This window comes from Barbus barbus (genome assembly GCF_936440315.1).
Source record: "Barbus barbus genome assembly, chromosome: 9".
In the NCBI taxonomy this organism is placed as follows: Eukaryota; Metazoa; Chordata; class Actinopteri; order Cypriniformes; family Cyprinidae; genus Barbus; species Barbus barbus.
In genome coordinates this window covers 23,388,674-23,410,384 of record NC_136737.1, presented here as the reverse complement: position 1 = coordinate 23,410,384, position 21,711 = coordinate 23,388,674, and positions in this window count along the sequence as shown.

Here is a 21,711-nt window from a genome sequence, read left to right as displayed (position 1 = left end):
ACTTTTGCTCATTGAAGAGTTTAAGAATTGTGTTTCTGAGCGTACTGCTTTATATTTAAATGAACAGAAGGTTACTACTGTGCAGCAAGCGGCTGTTTTAGCAGACGAGTATGCACTTATTCATAAACCTGTGTTTGTAAAGCGTTCGAGTGATTTAGGATACACTTCACAAAGAGAGAATGAAGATAATTTTTCTGACTTTAAAGTCAGGTCTAGTCCATCTAGCTTGAAAATGCGTAAAGAGTGTGGCTATTGTCACAAGGTTGGGCATATTATTGCTGAGTGTCGAATTTTAAAACGAAAGCATGAACGTCAGGATTTTTCAGCTCAATCTCGGGGTTCAGTTTTGGTAAAAGCTGTGTCTCCACAGACCATGATTTCGGTAGCTCCTGAGGAGTGTTTTCAGCCTTTCGTGTTTGACGGTTATGTATCATTGACTGGTCGTGTTGAGGATAAGAAAGCTGTGAAGATCTTGCGTGATACGGGAGGATCTCAGTCTTTTATACTGTCTGACACTTTGCCTTTTTGTGCAAGCTCCGAATGTGATACTAACACTATTGTGCAAGGTATAGAAATGGGTTTCATCACTGTACCTCTTTATCGTGTCTGGGTGACGTCTGAATTAGTTTCTGGATGTTTTAATGTAGCGGCTCGTTCTTCCTTACCTGTGAAAGGTATTGATTTTATCATGGGAAATGATCTTGCTGGAGGAAAAGTGATGCCAGTTGTGCATGTTACCAAAATCCCAGTTACTGATCAGCAACCAGATGCGCTCGCACAACATTTCCCAAATGTTTTTGCTTCTAGTGCAGTTATGACACGCGCTCAGGCGAAAAGTCTCGGTAAGGAGAATGAAGTGAATTTAGGTGAGTCTATCTTTGCAGAGATTTTTGAGAAAAATGCTGTGACAGAGCATGTGGATGTTAATTCGATCCAAAAATCTATTTGTCCCGATCCTGATGTATTTTTGCCTATTTCATGCGATGTTCTTACTGCAGCTCAGAAAAGTGATCATGCGTTAGAGAAATGTCGTTTAAGTGCGGACACTAAAAAGTCACCTTCGTATAACCATCAGTTCTATTGGAACAACACGGTGTTAATGCGTAGTTGGAATGCTCGATTATCGAATGATGAAAATTCGGATGACTGGAACGTGGTCCATCAGATTGTGGTACCCTCGAAATTTCGACAGCATATTTTAAGCTTGGCACATGATCATCCTTGGTCTGGGCACCTTGGAATAAATAAAACTTACCATCGGGTGCTCCAGCATTTCTTTTGGCCTGGGTTGAAAGCTGATGTGTCTCGATATTGTAAGTCTTGTCATGTATGTCAAGTAGTAGGAAAGCCCAATCAGATTGTGCCACCGGCTCCGCTTCGACTTATTCCGGCTGTAGGTGAACCGTTTGAACGCGTCTTGGTAGATTGCGTTGGGCTGCTGCCACGAACTAAATCTGGTTCTCAGTATATTTTAACAATCATGTGCACCGTCACGCGGTTTCCAGAAGCAATTCCGTTACGGAATATAACTGCCAAAAGCGTCACTAAAGCTCTAATAAAATTTTTCACAACATTCGGATTGCCGAGAACTGTTCAAACAGATCAAGGAACTAACTTCTTGTCAAAGATATTCCGAAATGTGTTGAAAGGTTTGAGCGTGTCACATCCAGTGCCTACCATCCTGAATCGCAGGGGGCACTTGAGAGGTGGCACCAGACGTTGAAGTCCAGTTTGCGAAAATATTGCCTAGAGGCAGGGAATGAGTGGGATGAGGGAGTCCCTTTGGTTTTATTTGCACTGCGTGAAGTACGACAAGAGTCACTTGGTTTTAGTCCGTCGGAGTTGGTCTTTGGACATAATGTACGGGGTCCTTTAAAAGTACTGAAAGATGAATTTTTCTCCACTGGTGTGACTGAGAAACGTAATGTGCTTGATGTCGTTTCTCGTACCCGTGAACGATTGCGAAATGCTTGTGCTGTTGCGAAAGAAGCTCTTTCTCTTTCGCAGAAGAGAATGAAGCGTCGTTTTGACAAGAGCGCGGTTGTGCGTAATTTTATGCCTGGAGAAAAAGTACTAGTGTTGCTTCCTTTGCCTGGCTCTGCAAATGAGATTTGCTGGTCCTTATGTAATTAAGAGCAAACTGAGTGACACTGACTATATAGTTAATACCCCAGAACGACGACGGAAGACACGTTTGTGTCATGTAAATATGCTGAAACAATATGTAGCTCGAACTGTGAAGACTGATGAGGTGACTGATTTGTCTCAGAGTGAGGTACAGCCGGTGTTAAACGTGGAACGAGTATCTTTGCTGTCCAGTACCATGGGTGCTGAGGATGTAGATGATGGGTTGAAAATGTCAACGGAGATGTTCAGTGGGGGTCCTTTAAAGAATTTGGAGATTTTAAGAGTTTTACCATCTCATTTGTCTTATTTATCTAGCGACCAGCGTCAGGATGTGATTGACTTAATAGAAGACTATTTCCATTTGTTTAGTGATGTTCCGTCTGGTACCTCTGTCATCCAACATGATATTGAGGTGGGTAACGCACTTCCCATAAAACAGCATGCGTATCGTTCTCCAGTAGGTAAACGGGAGATCATGAAACGTGAAGTGAACTATCTGGTTACAAATGGTTTCGCCAAAAAGAGTAATAGCCCGTGGAGTTCACCGTGCATTTTAGTACCCAAAACTGACGGTTCATTCCGTTTCTGTACCGATTTTCGCAAGGTGAATTCTGTTACTGTGCCGGATGCCTTTCCGTTGCCTCGAATAGAGGATTGTATTGACAATCTTGGTACTGCTCGGTACATTACAAAATTAGATCTTTTGAAGGGCTATTGGCAGGTGCCATTGACTGAACGTGCTTCTGAGATCTCCGCATTTGTGACTCCCGATTCTTTCTTTCAATATACGCGTATGGCGTTTGGTCTTCGGAACGCGCCTGCTACCTTTCAAAGATTAATGTCTACAGTGTTGGGTGACGTTCCAAACTGTAACATTTATCTTGATGACGTTATTTATTCTTCTACGTGGAATGAGCACATCTCTACCTTGCACGACGTTTTTAGCCGATTAACAGCCGCCTCTTTAACTTTAAATTTGACTAAATGCGACTTTGCGAAAGACTCCGTTACATACTTGGGGAAACAGGTTGGAAACGGTCAAGTACGTCTGGTTGACGCAAAAGTGGCCGCTATTCTTGCATACCCTGTGCCCACTACGAGGAGAGAGTTGCGACGATTTTTAGGCATGGCTGGCTATTATAGGTGTTTTTGTAAAAATTTCTCGACTGTGGTCGCTCCCTTAACGAAGATGTGTAGCTCTAAAGTTGTTTTTAACTGGACTGATGAATGTCAAAGTGCCTTTTTGTGTGCAAAGTCTCTCCTTTGCAGTGCTCCGGTGTTGTCTGCTCCTGACCTGGCTCGTCCATTCAAGCTCGAGGTAGACGCCAGCGCGACCGGAGTTGGAGCTGTCCTACTTCAGCGTGGTGCTGATGGAATATCCCATCCAGTATCTTATTTCTCAGCTAAATTCAACCGTCACCAGTTGAATTATTCTACTATCGAAAAAGAGACTCTAGCTATGTTGCTTGCTTTGCAGCACTTCGATGTGTACGTTGGATACAGCTCTACTCCCGTCATCGTCTACACGGACCATAATCCGTTGGTTTTTTTAAATAAAATGTACAATCATAACCAACGTTTGATGCGCTGGGCGCTAATGGCTCAATGTTATAATCTTGAGATCCATCACAAGAAAGGAACTGACAACATCGTGGCAGATGCCCTTTCTCGGGGCTAGGTAAATGTATAATGTAGTTTATATGTCGTTGTGTAAGTATGTATTAATTGTAACTATGTTTTTAGTTGCTTTTATTGTTCGCTTCATCCAGAACCTGTCTTAAAAAAAAAAAAGACTGGTTCTTTCTTTAAGTGGGGGAGTGTTACGGTTTGTGTCTTCCTCTCCTTGTGATGACGTCATGACTCTGTTTTTTTTCCGTGTCTGAGTTCATTAGGTCCGCACCTGCGTATCATTATACACCTGCGACTCGTTGGAGTCGTTTCTGATTCACTATAATAAGGACGCTCAAGCGGCGCATGAGAGGAGAGAACCAGCAAACAAGTTTTTCTTTTCTTTGTCTTTAGTTAAACTTTGCTGTTCGTCTTATTAATATTCGTTACCTTCATATTATTTTGAAGTTGATTATGTAACTTTATCTGTGATACGTGTTTCGTGAGTTTTTATGTTTGTTAGTATAATAAACGTTAACGCAGCACTCGTGTTTCACGTATCCTTCTTTATGTGGTGAAACCCTTATGTGGCTACTCTTAACAAAAGCGGTTCGTAACACAAATCCATAACATTAGCAAAGATTGTCACCTCATAAAACAATAACCTAAAAACACTAACAACTGGCAATATTATACAATATTTTCTTTTTTCAAATGTCTTTATTGCTGTCAAATGGCTGTTTCTTTCAGTTTTGATTTAAAAAAAAAAAAAAGAGTATGTAAACATGCAAGTTGCCCTGTAGGTTTTTTTTAGTTTTTTTTTTAGAAAGGAATTTGTGTAATTTGAAAGATGTAGTCACTGAATGCTTTTTGTGCCAAAGCAGTGATTAAATAATGCACAGTTTAACCCACATAGACTGCTATTGCACTCAGTATGATGAGTTTTGAAAAAGTGACCTAAGTTTTGAAAAATTGGTCCTGGAGATTGTAAAAAAACTAAACAAAAAAAACTGTATGTAATGTGAATATAGCAATATACTGTACTGATCACCACCATAATAATACAGGTGCTAAAATACAAGACCACTTGATGAATCAGACCTCATCATAAATGGCCTGTCCAGAAACCATAGCCAGAACTCATTTATAGATGAACATTACATCACACTAAAACAGAAATACTGTAATGTCCGTGTACATTTATTCATTTAGCAGATGCTTTTATCTGGAATACATCAAGCGATTGATCATAAAGAGGCAAATACACACAAGAAGTGTGCATAATACAAAGTCCATAACACTAAGATTATAAAAAAGGGAAAGCATTGAGGAATGTTTTTTTTTTTTTTTTTTTTTTCAGTAGGAAAGTGCTCATGGTATGAATAGTATTCAGCTGTCTTTTGAATATTGTCAGGGATTTGGCATCCCGGATAGGGGTTGGGAAGATCATTCCACCAGCAAGGAACAGTGAATGTAAATGTTCTGGAAAGTGATTTGTGCCTCTCTGTGATGGTACCATGAGGATTAGTTCACTTACAGATATTAGGTTTCAGGAGGGGATATGGGCTCGTAGGAGTGCGCAGCCTGTGGCTAATCTGTATACAAGCATTAATGTTGAGAACATGTTGCAAGCCGCAACGAGAGTGTAGGCTATAGAGATAAAGAGAGGTGTGCCCTGAGCTCATTGAACTGAACTATCCTGCCAGACCATTTAATATAATCTTATCTCTTTACCTTTATATATTTACTCTATATTTAGCTACTTTTATATTACGTATCTTTCTGTGTTTTCTTTATATTCATATAGAAATTTATATCTATGCTGTTCTGTCCTCACAAACAAGTTAGAAATAAGGCAACAGCACCATTTGTCATTTCTCTCTATCTTTCTGCTGGCAGAAGAATGAGTATTTTGGATATATCACAATTATAATACAAAAGACTTAGGTCTGGTGAGACTTTATCTAGGAGTATTAAACTAACTTTTATGTTAATTTGCATGTTTTATAGTAAAGTTATATATATTTTGATACTAATTAACTTACAGTTAACCAGTTTTTACAGAAGAAATTTTCTGTAGAAAAATAACAAGAGTAATAAGTGTGTTGCTGTCGTGATCATGAGTTTCAGGCTGAATCTGGATTTCCGTCTGCAATGCTCAGGAAACAACACGTGCATTGTTTAGTATTTTTCTCAGTATTATCTCATCAATCTAGTTTTTTTTTGTGTATGTGACAGAGAAGTGGTGTCCAATCACTAGTTTTACTGGTGTTTTCATGGTGTTATTCGTTTTATAAAATTTATATGTAATTGTATATGTCCTGTTTTTAGCAGAGTGGGAGCCTGTCGAGGCACACCTGTAGAGAACGCTCTCATGTTAGCTATATGGAAATGTTTCACTCTCTTTACTTGGCTCACAATAACTGTGGAGTGTTAACACTTCTGTTCTGTACCTCTTCTAGTGACAAAGCTGTGGGCTTTGTGCAATATGATTTTAAATGTGGTTAAAGGTTTGATTCATGCTTATTTTTTTAAGATGCATTATTACATTTTTGATTTATGCTTTTTAAATCACTGTTTGCTATTCTGCTATTCTATATATTTTATGCAATATATATTATATATTTTTTTTTTGGGGGGGGGGTTATAAGTGTGCATTTACAATAGTGTTTTCCATCAGCTTAACATTTCTTTCCAAAAAATTCCGTCATTCATTCGTGACTAAAGAGAATTTAATTTGAATTTTTGTACCTAATCTAGAGTTTTGCAAAAAGTGTACTATCAAATATAAAGGAGGAACTGTGCCTAAAATATTACAGTCTTTGATTTGGTAGATGAGTTTCAGGCTTTGCTGATTGGGTTAAAAGATCCTGTTTTAGTGTGGGATGAATCAGGAAAAAATGTAACACTGTAGCCTAAATATATGTTTGTTAGGATTGTTGTTGTTTGGAGTCGAAGAGGCCTGTCTTATAGATACATTGGTCTCTTAGTTTCTCCAAGTGGTCTTTGGTATCGCACCTTGACTTTTTACTTACATTTACATTTATTCATTTAGCTGACGCTTTTATCCAAAGCGACTTACAATTGCTATATATGTCAGAGGTCGCACGCCTCTGGAGCAACTAGGGGTTAAGTGTCTTGCTCAGGGACACATTGGTGTCTCACAGTGGATTCGAACCCGGGTCTCTCACACCAAAGGCATGTGTCTTATCCATCACCACCCCCGTGGTTTATACTTATGAGTATAAAGTTGTGTACAAATACTATTCAGCTTGTTGTAATCAGCATAATTGTATCAAACTAAATAAACTGAATATATTTCCACATTTTGGCATTATTGTTTGGTTTGTTTTATTGTTTTTTGACGTATTGTCAAGTATGGTGACCCATACTCGAAATTGGTGCTCTGCGTTTAACCCATCCAAGTGCACACACACAGCAGTGAGTAGTGAACAAATGCACACACACACACCCGGAGCAGTGGGCAGCCATGCAGCGGCGCCCGGGGAGCAGTTGGGGGTTCGGTGTCTTGCTCAAGGGCACCTCAGTCGTGGTATTGAGGGTGGAGAGAGCGCTGGACATTCACTCCCCCCACCTACAATTCCTGCCGGCCGGGGGCTCGAACTCGCAATCTTTCGATTACGAGTCCGACTCTCTAACCATTAGGCCACTACACACACACACACACACACACACACACACACACACACACACACACACACACACACACACACACACACACACACACACACACACACACACACACACACACACACACACACACACACACACACACACACACACACACACACACACACACACACACACACACACACACACACACACACACACACACAAAAAGTAAGCTGTAAATGGTAATCTCATTGATTTAGTTGTTGTTGTTTTCTAATAAAACAGAATCCAACTCACCAAACATCCCAAAGACCAGAACAACACCGACCAGACCAAACACCAGAGTAACAGTCAGAATGGAGACAAAATCTAAATAACAAAACGACAATTAGTAAATATTAAATTAAATAAATCATAAATTGGTAAATAAAATGATGACAAAATAATATGATGACAATGATCAATGAATCTAATGACATACTGAATAAAAATACATCTGTGGGTTATGGTTTGAAATGGGTTCAGAAATATTTTGATATTTGAATAGAAATAAAAATAAAAAACTACAGTATTTTTTTCATCAAAAACTAGGCAGCTGACAGAGATCAGCTCGGTAAATGCTAATATCATGTCTGATGTACCTGCACATGGCTGACAGAGTTGACTGATGTCCAGATGTTTGGTCTGGTTGCTGATGTTGTTGTTGAGCACACAGCTGTAGGTGTTTTTATCCTGATGTTCCACCTCCAGAGGTAAAGAGAGACTGATACTGAGATTAAACACACTGATGCTGGAGAATAAACTTTTTTTCCCTTTGAACCAGGAGAGAGTCACATGACTCACATTCAGCACTGAACACAGCACTGAACATTTAGACACTGATGAACTTCCAGATGATGAAGAACATTGTGAAGAGTCTCTGATGATGACAGAAACAGGAAGAAGAGCTGGAAAATATCAGAGGATGAAGAGAAATCAGAGTAAAAGTATTTTCAGATCTCAGAGTCAACACGTACAGGGGATAGTACTAATAAATCACATTTTTCCTAGTATTTCATTCACTTCAATATACATTAATCATGTGTGATAAAGATTTATGGCCAAAACACAGATCTTGAGAGAGAAAACCCTGCTGCTGTACTCACCGTAGATAGTTACTTTAAATGTTTTCTCTGCTTCTGAATTTGTGGTGATGTCTACTTGATAAAGTCCAGAGTCTGTGGTTCTGATGTTTGTGATGGTGAGAGATCCAGTCTGACTGTCCATCTTCACTCTGTCTCTGAATCTCTTATCAGTAACATCACTGATATTTGCCTCTCTGTCATTTTCAGCAATGACAATATCTGGGTTTTGAGCTCCAAACATCCACTCTATCACTGCATCATTTCTCTGTATGTGAGTAACATCAGTGTGTAGAGTGACTGAATCCCCCTCCATCACTGACAAACTCTTCATTTCACCTTCAACACAAACACTCCTGAAACACATAAATACATAAACATTACCCTTTTACTTTCTTTATTCCACTTTTTTACCTATAACTAAATAGCAGAGTAGCATTTTAGACTGATTTGATATAGATGAGAAAAAACTGAAACACTCTTCTATTATAAAAAGCTGCTGGTTGACATGTAATTCCTGCAAATTTACATAACATTATTTTTCTCTATACTACAAGAACTGAATGAATAAGAAATATTGAAATACATAACCATCGAAATGCCACAAACATAAACGAAGCAAAACTAAAGCAAGAACAATATTCGTCAGCAGTTTAACTTATGATACAATCACGTCAATAATCGTTTGAAGCTCCTAGACAGGACTGTACATCCCATCACGTGAACGCGCACAGGCACATAGTTGTGGTTATTTTTACATTTTTCATTTTTTTATGTACACATCCCTGTTATTATATCATACTGTTTTTAATTCTGTATTATTTTTAAATGTGAATCACTCTTTTCATTTTCTGTACATTAATAGTTATTAAGCATGCATTGATTCTATCAATCTAATCTCAGGTTGTCCCTTAGTTAACAGCACATAATGGCTTTTGACTTTCTCCTTGTAGGTGTCACGAATCCTGGCCATGCACTTCAGTTTACTCACCACCAGAGGTCACCCGCTCACCACATGGACTTTCACACTACACAGCACATTGGACTCCATTTCCCACCATCCATTGCACTCACTAATCACTCACAGCTGTTCACACTGATCACGCCCACACCTGAGAACCATCTCGCAATCACCATCACCCAAACACACACTACTTAAGCCTGGGACTTGCTCTTGCTCAGGGCCGAGTATTGTTAGCGTATATCACTCCCCAAGCGATAGCAACTCTACAGAGCCATCATCCTAGTCCTAGTCTTGCCTTGTTTTCCTGCCGTGTCTGACCCTGCCCGTGTTTCCTGGATTAACCCTTCGCCTTGCCGTTTGGTCTCTGTTTGCTCCCCGTTTGGATTATTGCTTCGACTCTGGATTATCTCTCTGCCTTGCCCCTTTGGATACTGTTCGCTCATCGTTGACCCACGCTTGCTCCACGGATTGCTCTGTCTTGCCCTTGCCATACCTGTTTGCCGATGTCTGACCCTGCCTGTTTCTGACCATGTTTTTTAATAAAGCCTTGCATATGGATCCGCATGTCTCACGTCTCGTCAGCCCCGTAACAGTAGGACTCAAACCAGCAACCTTCCAGTTACCAGCCCTGAGCTTTAGCCAAATGGACTATAATCGTTGATATTTTGACTTGAAATACAGTTTATGATGAAAAGGCCACCACATATAGTTTTGCACAAAATTTGAGCAGAATGGATGTTCATATGTCAGACAAGATATACTTTACTCACAAACTAATCAACCACACATGCATTAATAGACACACTATTAGGAACAAGAAATATTTGTTCACCCAACAGGAAAAAAAACATAAAACAATTAAAAAAAAAATAAAAAAACACACATTCATAGTTCTGTGCGACACTGACCCAAATAAAGCTCAGACCACAACAGGTTTCTGTCTGACTCATAAAGTTGGTCAGAGTGCTTTCATATTTATAACAAAAAACAGTGCATGTGTGATTCATATCTGAATGTTTTTTGTTTGTTAAGATGTTTTTGTTTAGTGTACCTGTGTGTGTGTGTGTGTGTGCGCATGTTTATGTGGTTTATGAGGACACAAATTTGTATAATGACATGGGTATGACAGAGGTATTACAATATGAAGGTGGTTTATGAAGACACTGCCTATGTCCCCGTAATTCAAAAGGCTTAAAAAACATACTAAATGGTGTTTTTTTGAAAATCTAAAAATGCACAAAGTCTCCTGTGAGGGCTAAGTTTAGGTGTAGGGTTGGTGTAGGGCAATAGCACACACAGTTTGTTCAGTATAAAAACCATTACGACTATGGAGAGTCCCCATAAACCAACATGTGTGTGTGTGTGTTTTGTCCTCTTTTTCCACCAAGCTGGTTTGTGGCTCATTTATAAACCACCTTATTACTCATATTTGTATTATTATTATTTTTATTATTATTTATTATTGTTTCCTTGTAGCAGAGTCAGAGTACTGCATATATAGAACTAAATAAACCCCTGGTCATAAACAGTTATGTAATAATCTAGAGATACTCAGTATAAACAAAACAAATATTGCATATTAATGTGTTTTATACGTTTATGAGTCTCACCTCCAGGGATTACAGTCTACTGACCTCTAGTGTTGACACAGAGGTTTTTATTTCCTCTGCTGCTTCACTGGAATTTTTTGTCTGCTCATCCTGTCTGCCCAGTAGAGGCGCTGTATCATCCCATACTGTTGTGTCTTCTTCTCTAAAGAGAAAGTATGTATTGTAGGGACCACAAAAAGGTAGAGACAAGTACAGCATGCCCAGGAAAATTACTAAGTGTCTGTTATTTAAACCTACATAAGAACTTTTTTTCCCAACGTTTTTCTCTATTTTTCTTTTCTTTTTTTAAATAAAGTTAACTATGAATGAATGCCACATTATTTATTACTTAGAGCCAGAGTCCATTCAGCATGCTTTTGTTTTTCAAATAAAACTGCTCAAACACACAAGCTTTATTCATACAGTTTTGGATTTAATGGAGAAAACATAATGGAAATTTAACAAAGTCACTGAATGAGAAATTTTTAGACATTACTGGCTGATTTCTGAGACTTGTTGCTGAATTACAGCTATAGCAGCAGTGTGGTTTGAAAACTTAGACTATACAGGATGTTCAGAACAACTAATATTCTCAGTTGACAAACATTGCTAGTATTACTATGCTTATCTTAGATCTAGACATTTGTGTGTGTCCTTTCTGCAAATGATCACACCTTTTTAAGCATTCTGCAGAAGTATGATGATATAAGGGGATTTCATGACAGTTTCATTTAATAAGCTTTTTAATTTGCACTTTAAGTTAATAACATTAGCAGTAGCTGAAAGGCCTTCATTTACTAAAAAATCTGTAAAATGTGTGCCATATCATAACATATAAAACACTTGGTGAGAAGACAGATACACAAATGTTAGCTTCACAAAACATCAAACACGTCCATCACAGGAAGTCAGGTTTGCTCTGACCACTTTTTTACCAATCACATGAACTTCATAAGTGACTGACTGAAGATATTACAGAATATAAATCTAAAAATTTACATTTATAGTATAACACAAATGCAAAGAGAAAAACTCTTCACTGTAGACCATCTGTCTAGACGCAACACTTATTCTGAAGCTAACCAAACCACAGTGCACATCCATCATCTAAATGTGTGCTTGGACAACCACAAGAGTTTCAGTTAGTTCTTAAATGCTATGAAGCCAGTATGAGGTCGGCTGTATGTTTCTGTTTATGATTTTGGCAGCTGTAAAGCAACATAGGTGCTGTTGACTGGACCGGGACGAATATTTGTACACAGCATGGAAGAGTCCTCTTCAGCATGCTGAAAGAACAATGAGGAAATGAGTTTTAGATAGATAGATAGATAGATAGATAGATAGATAGATAGATAGATAGATAGATAGATAGATAGATAGATAGATAGATAGATAGATAGATAGATAGATAGATAGATAATGTACCTGTGATTGGTTTGGATCTAGATGCTGTTGAATAACTTGTGTTGGCTGTAGGTCAGTATTATGAAGTTGTTGTGAGAGTTCTGCAGGCCTTCTATTTCTACCAGCACAAACCTTCAATAGTCCTGAGAATTGAATAAAACTATAAGGCCTGGTTTCACAGACAGGACTTGGACTAAGCCAGGATTAGGCCATAGTTTAATTAGGACATTTAAGTAATTTTTATAAACGTGCCTTAGAAAAACATTACTGGTGTGCATCTTGAGACAAAACAAAGGCATTGATATATTTTAAGATCAATCAGTGCAAGTTTCTTTCAGTTGAAACAGCTCAGATTTACATTTTAGTCTGGGACTAGGCTTAAGCCTTGTCTGTGAAACCAGGGGTAAATGTTTAAGCAATTATAACATTTACAGTACAGCATTATGTTAATATTTCTTAAAGATGGAGCACCGATACTGTATTTTTTAATTGGGGATGCACAATATATTGGTATCATATCGGACCGCTGACTCCCTGGAGCTCACATCTCTGAAAAATTCAGAGCAAATTTTTAAATAGATAATAATAATTAACAAACTGCATGTTTGAAGTCTAAACAAGTACATTCTCGCCTAAAAAAACTTTTAAAACTACAATCCGTGACGAAAAAACCCCACAAAAACAGTATTATTTATGAAATTATATTTGGGTGTCCTCCATGACACTCGCTGTGAGATAAACAGCAAGCGGAGCGATACAATTGGTAAAATCACTAGAATAGCATTCTCCTCTCAGCCAATCAGATTCGAGGACCAGAAAGAACTGTTGTAGAAATGAGCAATATCACATGAGTAGTAATGTGATATGGCTCTATATCAGCACGACTGTGAGTTGGCCACTGGTATTCACAGCCATATTTTACGTCTATGAGTGTGATATTACGTTTATACTACAGTTTGACGCCTCAAGTGTGTAAATATATAAGAAACAACAACAGAGTGACTTTAAACGGCCTCTTTTGTGTGAACTACTTCTTTCCGCCACAGATTCAATTCTCAGTTTGACTGTTGAGCAGCTGAGTCCAAGCCTTGATTACTAATTGCAAAACATCACTTTAGAACTAGTAACAAAAGACCATTGAGCTGCTATATTTTTTACACTAATGAAAACTCACCTATGACAACAACGACCAAAACACCATTTATCAGGCCAGATATGAGGGTAAGAGTCTTCCATGGCGTCTGATTCTGTTCAATATATTTCAGCAACGTATGATTCTGCTGAATATACTGCACTACTGTATAATTCTGACACTCAGTTGGTGGAGTTGGTTCTGTAAGGAAGTAAAAAAATCACAATCGGTTAATAATATTTAAATAATCGCTGTACGGAATGGCTTAATTAGCAATAGTTAGTGCACTTACCAATAATGTACAGCTTGGTGGCATTGCTGAATTGTGGATCTGTATTTGTGCTCATGCAGCAGTAAACTCCTAAATCGTCAATAGTGACATTATTTATGAACAGAATATGTTTAGTGTTCACTGAATATTTGTGATTAGATACTTTGCTGAAGTAATGAGGATGTGTGTTTGAGAAGGAGCGTAATATCAGTACTGGAGAACCAAGTAGTTTCAGTAAAAACCAGTACACCTCAGTTTGATTAAGATCACATGTTACAGTCACATTTTGCCCCAAATATGTTAGGTGATCTGTTAAAGTCCCTGCTGCTTGACACCACATGAGTAGATCTACAAGACGGAAAAAAGGAAAAAAAGAAACACATTAGTTTAAAAGTACCCCTTAACACTACCAGTAAAAATGTTGTACACACATTCATATAATGCAGTTTATTTGCTGGCCACTTGTTGGCTTGTTATCTATATTTAACAACCATTCAGAAGAAGCTAATCAAGTCTAGTGTATCCAAACGTCTGACTGGATGTGTACATGAAATAAAGTTCAGAAAGCACATTAAAAGCTGTAATACTCACAGAGATGAAGCTGCAAAATCCTCATGTTGTAGCTGCAATTAAAAACACTTGATATGAAACCTGGTCCCTTACAGACAGCTCTGAACGCTAGGACACAGCAAAGAGAGATAAAGTTCAACCACGTCAAGCACAGGAAGTCAGGTTTTGCTCTCATCCGTTTTACATTTACGTTTTACATTACATTTCACGAGTGAGTGGAGATATTGCATGATATAATTCTAAAGGTCATAGTAAAACAATGGGGAGTGAGGAAAAAAACTTGAATAAGACGTAATAGAATGTTGCAATTAGATTCTAAACATCCGACCTCTGATAGCAAACATACACTGAACAAAATTATAAACACAACACTTTTGTTTTTGCCCCCATTTTTCATGAGCTGAACTCAAAGATCTAAGACTTTTTCTATGTACACAAAAGTGAAGTGAAGTGAAGTGACATATGGCCAAGTATGGTGACCCATACTCGGAATTCGTGCTCTGCATTTAACCCATCCAACGTGCACACACAGCAGTGAACACACACACACACACACACCGTGAACACACACCCGGAGCAGTGGGCAGCCATTTATGCTGCGGCGCCGGGGAGCAGTTGGGGGTTCGGTGCCTTGCTCAAGGGCACCTCAGTCGTGGTATTGAGGGTGGAGAGAGCGCTGGACATTCACTCCCCCCACCTACAATCCCTGCCGGCCCGAGACGCGAACCCACAACCTTTGGATTACGAGTCCGATTCTCTAACCATTAGGCCACGACTTCCATCCACCTCACAGGTGTAGCATATCAAGATGCTGATTAGACAGCAAGATTATTGCACAGGTGTTCCTTAGGCTGGCCACAATAAAAGGCCACTCCTAAAACACTGAAAATATAGCATTTGTACATGTCCCCATGTGTCTAACGCTACATTTGAACATTAAATATAATGTTTAAAATCTTTCAGAAATCATTTTTATTTTGCATTTTATTTTTGTGTACCTCCATGTCCCATCTGTGCTTTAAATACATTTATTGCAAAATAAATTTATAATATTTTGGATAAAATACACAATTTAGTCGTGTCCCCAGGTTTTCACTCAGTCCTGTTACCCTAACACATTCCACCCTCTAAAAAACTGGAAAAATTCCACAAGACACATTTTCAACATAATATTGCAGCATCTGGATCTTCTGAAGGCAATGAAATGATCAAAAGCATGTGGTCTTATTTTCTTTTCTGTATATTTGATGATATTGTAACGGTGGCTGTGTGCATCATTATAAATATTACTGTTACCTTAATTGTTTAGTGTAATTAAGTGTTACTTGTTTATTTTAAAAATACAAATCTGTGGTGAATCACTATCATTTGCTGAGTATTCTCATAATGTTAGCATGTACTCCATTTGGCTAGATTATATGTATTTGCTAATTTTATCCTAAAATCTCAATCCTGTTACTTTCAGTCCTGTTACTCATATACTCATATATCCTATACTTATATATAGTAACAGTAAAAGTAACAGGAGTGAGTAGTGTTTTTCTTTAAAGATCACGTTTTACTAAATGATTCATTACAAGAAGACAAAATAAAGTAGCCTATTCTTTCTAAATAACTGAATTGCTTTTCATTTTTAATGAAAGTGAACGCTAATAAAATAAGTTCACAATGAAAAAAAAAGATAATTTGTTTGTCAAATAATATGCCTTTATTTCACTCCAAAGGGCATATAAATAACTATATATATATATATATATGGTCAGTTCTTATATGAGATTCTATATGCACACCTCATATCAAAACAATTTAAATGAAGAATTTTGGCGATATAGCCTATTCTCCACTTGAGAGTTCTATACAGACCCCTAAGAAATTAGCCTCTGGAGTGAAATTAACAAGCTAATAATCTTTTTTTTTTTTCTTTCATTATGAACTTCGTGGATGTTGTATGGCAACTGATATGTTGTGTTTTGTATTCATATTACTTGAGCAGACGTCATGACCTGGCGTGAGAGATTTTATTTTTTAACACAGCTTCTACCTTTATGGTTCGAGTAGCCTATTGTAATCTGCAACAGTATTTAATCAGATTCCACCAGATTCTTGTTCTGCATCTCCCCAAGTACCACTGTGATGATTTTCATGTCGTTTTACTGTATCATTTTTTAATAATTGCATACCAAAGTCAAGATGAATGCCATTTCACCATATGACATATTTTAAAAATTCATCAGGCAATATTGATAAAGTTATACAATGTACACATACTTAATATTAACGTATTGTTTATTGAAGTGTTGTATTAATTTAATATCACATTTGCAAACTCCCTTAATAATCTTTAAACACTGTCACACACTTCAGTTCATCGCGATCTCACAAAGTTCCATAATAATTAATGAAGCTCTCTACACTGTATCGTGTTCTCTTTATATAAACATGAGAGGAGAGCACTGTCATTGTTAATCGTCTCTTAATGCTGCCACCAGAACACCCGTGGCCGGGACTTCAAAACAACTACTTCCCCACATCCACAACATAACACTGCCCTCTAGTGGGACGTTGATGTAAGTAGCATTACACTTGTAGGCTGTGTCCAAATTCAGGGTCTGCATCCTCCTTAGGATCCTTCCTACCCGGTTGAAGGAGGAGGGATCCTCCGACGTCCGCAAAACCCGGAAGTCGGTGTTTGTGAATTTGGACAGCCTACCCTTCTTTCAGTTCCCTCTCTTACCCGTTGCTCATATCCTGTCGCCTAGCAACCGTGACAGCGCCAAGCAAGAAGCGGGAAAATGGACAAACAAAGAGTTATTCTCCTCATTTTAATTATTTTGGAAGAAATAAAGCAATTAAATAAATTAAATACTTTCTTTGCTCGTTGTCGGAGAGTTTTTTATATCAGACTACAAGACAGTCACATCCAGGTAAGCCATTATAGCCTATTTTTATTTGTTTTTAAGTATTCTACTAATTTCTCCTACAAATTCATTGAGCCGAAGCATAAACTTTAGCTTGTTTTGTCAGAGAAACTCCTCTCCCACTCCGCTACCGCTCGCTTCGTCCGCCATTACGCTCTGCCGAAAAGAATTATGGGATAGGTAGGACGGGAAAGGATCCACCACACCCATCCTTCCAATTCGGGGAAAAGGAGGACGTATTTGTGGGCCGCATTTGAAGGATCCTACGAATTTGGACAGCCTTCGTCGCGGCGCTGTGACGTAACATCCTTCAAATGAGTACTCCGAAGGATGCAGACCCTGAATTTGGACACAGCCGTAGTCTGAGTTACTTTAATAACCTATATGCAGCCGCATATACTACACCCCCCCCCCCCCCCCCCCCCCCCCTTTAGGACATTTTAAGGGAAAAAGCAGGAAAAGAACAAATATTACCACTCACTTAATAAACAACTCAAGACAATTGGAATAAACAGCACCCAATTACCTATTTGCTATTTATCTTTAACCAAAAGAGTCAGAACACAAACTTATTTCTGACTATTTCTTTTTTTTTTCACTGTTCTTCTTAGCCCATTTAAAAATCACTGAATCTATTTGGCTTTTTTTACAATCCTCCCACTCCTAGTACGATTTCCTTGCTTCGTGTTTTCATTTTCGGCCACCACAGTTTGATCTTGCTTATTTTATTTTTGGACAGTCCCTTCTGTGTCATCTCCTTCCACTTCCTCTAGAACACCTTCATCTTCATCCTTGCTTGTACGCAAGTGTTTCCCGTTCCTTCTTTGTGTTTTACCAGAGTCTGTCACAATGTTGTAAGAACGAGGCTCCGTCCTTTGTTCTGTCACTACTGCTGGCTTCCATCCCCATGATGTTTCCACTCTGACGACTGATCGCGGCTGAATCACAGACAGAGGTTTGGCATGTCGGTTGTAGTAATGTGCTTGCCTCTGCTGTTGGAGCACCAACCTTTTCTTTACATCTTTAGGGTGCTTGGGTTTCAGAGCTAACAGTAAGTGTTTTAAGCAAAAAAAAAGAACTGTTCTTTCACATGTGGTGATTTTAAGAAACCTTTAAAGAAAAGAAGAAATAATTCTTGTTCACTTGTAAGCTGTGAACAAATTTAGGAAGTCACTGAATGGAATGATTTAGTGAATCACTCATAATATTCAGTAAAACTATATTCTGCAGACCCTGAGTGAAAGAAGTAGCAAAGTATTCCTAATAAAAATCAGCAGGTGTAAACAGTATTTCCTCTATGAAACTATATCTATATCTATCTATCTATCAACAATATCTGTTCTTCAGTACTGTTTGGAAATGGCAAGATATTGTAATGTTGTTAAAAAAATATCTCTCCAAGACAGCATTTACTTGATCAAAAATATACAGTGAAGACATTAATATTGTGAAATATTACTACAATTTAAAATAGGTGTTTCTGTCATTACTCCAGGCTTCAGTGTCACAATCTGTCAGAAATCAATACAATATGCTGATTTGATGCTGAAGAAACATTTCTTCTCAAAAGTGTCTGCTTCATTTTTTCACTGTTGAATAAAAAATGATTTAATTGTTTGAAATTGGAGCAATAATTTGAAATTGTATCAATGTCAAAGGCTTTTCTGTGATTTGTGATCAATTTAGTGCATTCTTAAAATAACTTAATTGTGATATTGTTATGGTTCTGTTGCTTACTATTTGCTTTTGTTGCATGACAATCAATTCTGGAAGACATGGGAGAAAGAGAAAAAGAGCTGTTGCAGCTGGTATTGTCAGCTTTTTATATTTTGCAGATTTTTTGTTAAACTTTAATGGATAATTGTATCAATTTTTTTTTATTCTAATCCACTTTCAGAAGAAGAATGCTCTACGCTTGTGCCTGAATCCTTTGGCGGGAAAAAGGTGAAAAAAAGCAGAACTAGGATATAAGGGTAAGAACTCTGATATGAAGCAAAGTACACATACCATGCTGTGTTTTAAATTATGTAACTATAATATTGATAACTATAAATTACTTCATTTCAGCAGATCGAACACTAATTGGGCCCTCTGTTTTTGACAAGGTAAGTACAATCAATTTTTGGTGATGATTCAAAATGCATATGATGGAATAGTTTGAATTCACTTATATTTTTCTTTAAGGAAAAGCTGTTAACAGATGATGACCCTCCATCATGCTTCATCTTCAAGGTGGTGAAAAAAATGTTATTTTCAGTGTTTTTTATTAACAGCCTGAGCTAACGGTTGCTATCTTATCAGTTATCAGGAGCATTGCTAAAGAAAATATTACTCAAAGTTGTCCTTGAAGAAGGAGATGCTGCCTACATGCCCCTGTCACTGGTTTGCAACAGGTTCAGGGATATAGTTGGACAAGGAAGCTTCAGGAATCAGGCACACTTCTTGTGGCTGGAAAGTAAGTATTAACATTGTGGTTTTTTTAATGCTTTATATGCTTTTTAATGCTCTTTTGTTTAATGCTCAAACAAAAGTGAAGAATATAACTCTTAACAGTATTCAGCATTTTCTGTGTCACACATTTACCTCCTGAGTGCAACTGCATCTCACTTTAATATGTTCCTTAGTAGGCTACTGTTGAAGAATTGTAGTAGTAAAATGTAATATCCAGAAATATGCTTGAATTACATTACACCTTTTGTCATACTTTGTGATGATGTCATTTTAAACCCTTTAATTGTAAAGAAGTGATTTCAGTGTTGACAGTGAATGATATTTGGATACAAACAATAATGACAAAACTGAAAGAATTTAAATTTAAACTATGAAAATGCATTATATTTTTTTAAACTACTATGAAATCCAGCCTACTTGCGGCATAAGCCCCACCGACTTGCTGTTGTTGTTGCCGTAAGCTCCTCGTCTCCGAGCTTGCAGCGATCACTACATGGCATCTCGCAGGTGGAGACTGTCCGTCCTCTCAAATTCTGAACAAAAACAAGGATCCATATGATTCTGCTACATGTGTGAGAGTTTGCACCATGAGAACCATGTATAGGCGAGTATAATGTTTTTGTCGTAATGCAGTAAGTTAGATCGTTGTTTTCCTTTATCACTGCTCCGACCATTTCTGCAAACGATCAATGTTACTTTTATTTTGTTGTTTGTTCATTTGAATAGTTCGTTTAAACACAAACAACAAAAATAGCTCCTTCTCTCATCTCTAATTTTAGACTGCCGTTCTGTGGCTGTGCTGCAGTATTGTTGATGTAAATGGATATATAACGTGCTTTTTACAGGTGCTGCTTCTTCTGTATCTTCTGTATTTGCAGTATTAGTAAACAAAGGTGAGTTTAGCCATTTCCATTGGATGTGTCAGTGTCCAAATATTTTTATCAGTACCAGAAATTATTATTTTTAAATGATTTACAAAGTCTTGACTTTTTTAGTGTGTCTGCAGGTCACTGTTGAGGGTAATGTCAGAGGCTCTGCTGTCTTGCCCTGTTCTTCTGTTGACAATCACCTTAAACAAGAAGATATAACGGTTTATTGGAGACATAATAGCAGCCAAAATGTTTATGACATAATTGAGGGTAAAGGATCGGTGGAGAAGCAGGACTCGGCGTACAAGAACAGAGCTGAAACCTTCCCTACCGAGCTATATGAAAGGAAACTTCTCGCTCAAACTCAACAACCTTCAATATAATGATGCTGGAAAGTATGTCTGCTACATCACAAAGGCACATCAAAATCCAAGCACGCAGCTTTTGGTCACAGGTATGTGAAATATGATCAACTTTGTTTTTTTAAACAAGTTTGTATTTATTTAATAATTTCCAACTTAAATACAGTTTGTTAATGACTGATTAACCCTATAAAGCCCACCATATCAAATTGCTAAGGCCTCTAAATTGAAAAACCTGCTGTACACAATCTACTACATGCCTATAATGATAGTTTATTCAAGTAAACAGTCTTTTACTATAACTGTAAAAACATCCACCTTCATTTCATGGTTCCTGTCTTTGTGTTTGATTTTTCCTCTGGGTGCTTGAATTTCTACCATTTACAAAATTAATCAGAAGTTCCCCTCTCAACAATTATTAACAACAATATTGTGGTCAATAAAACAATTAAATTACAATTAATATGAAACATGAACAAAGGTTAAAACAGGTTCCCTTCCAGGAACTTGAGCTGCGTCGAAAACGCTAGGGGAACGTCTCCAGCGTGACCGCGCTCTGAATCACATGTGTAATCTGTCCAATGGAAGGGCAAGACGTCACAGGCGGGTGACGTAATCGACCAGGAAGCATAAAAGCACGTGGGGTGGAACCGGCGGCCACAGTGAAGTGGCTTTAAGAAAAGAGCTAGAGC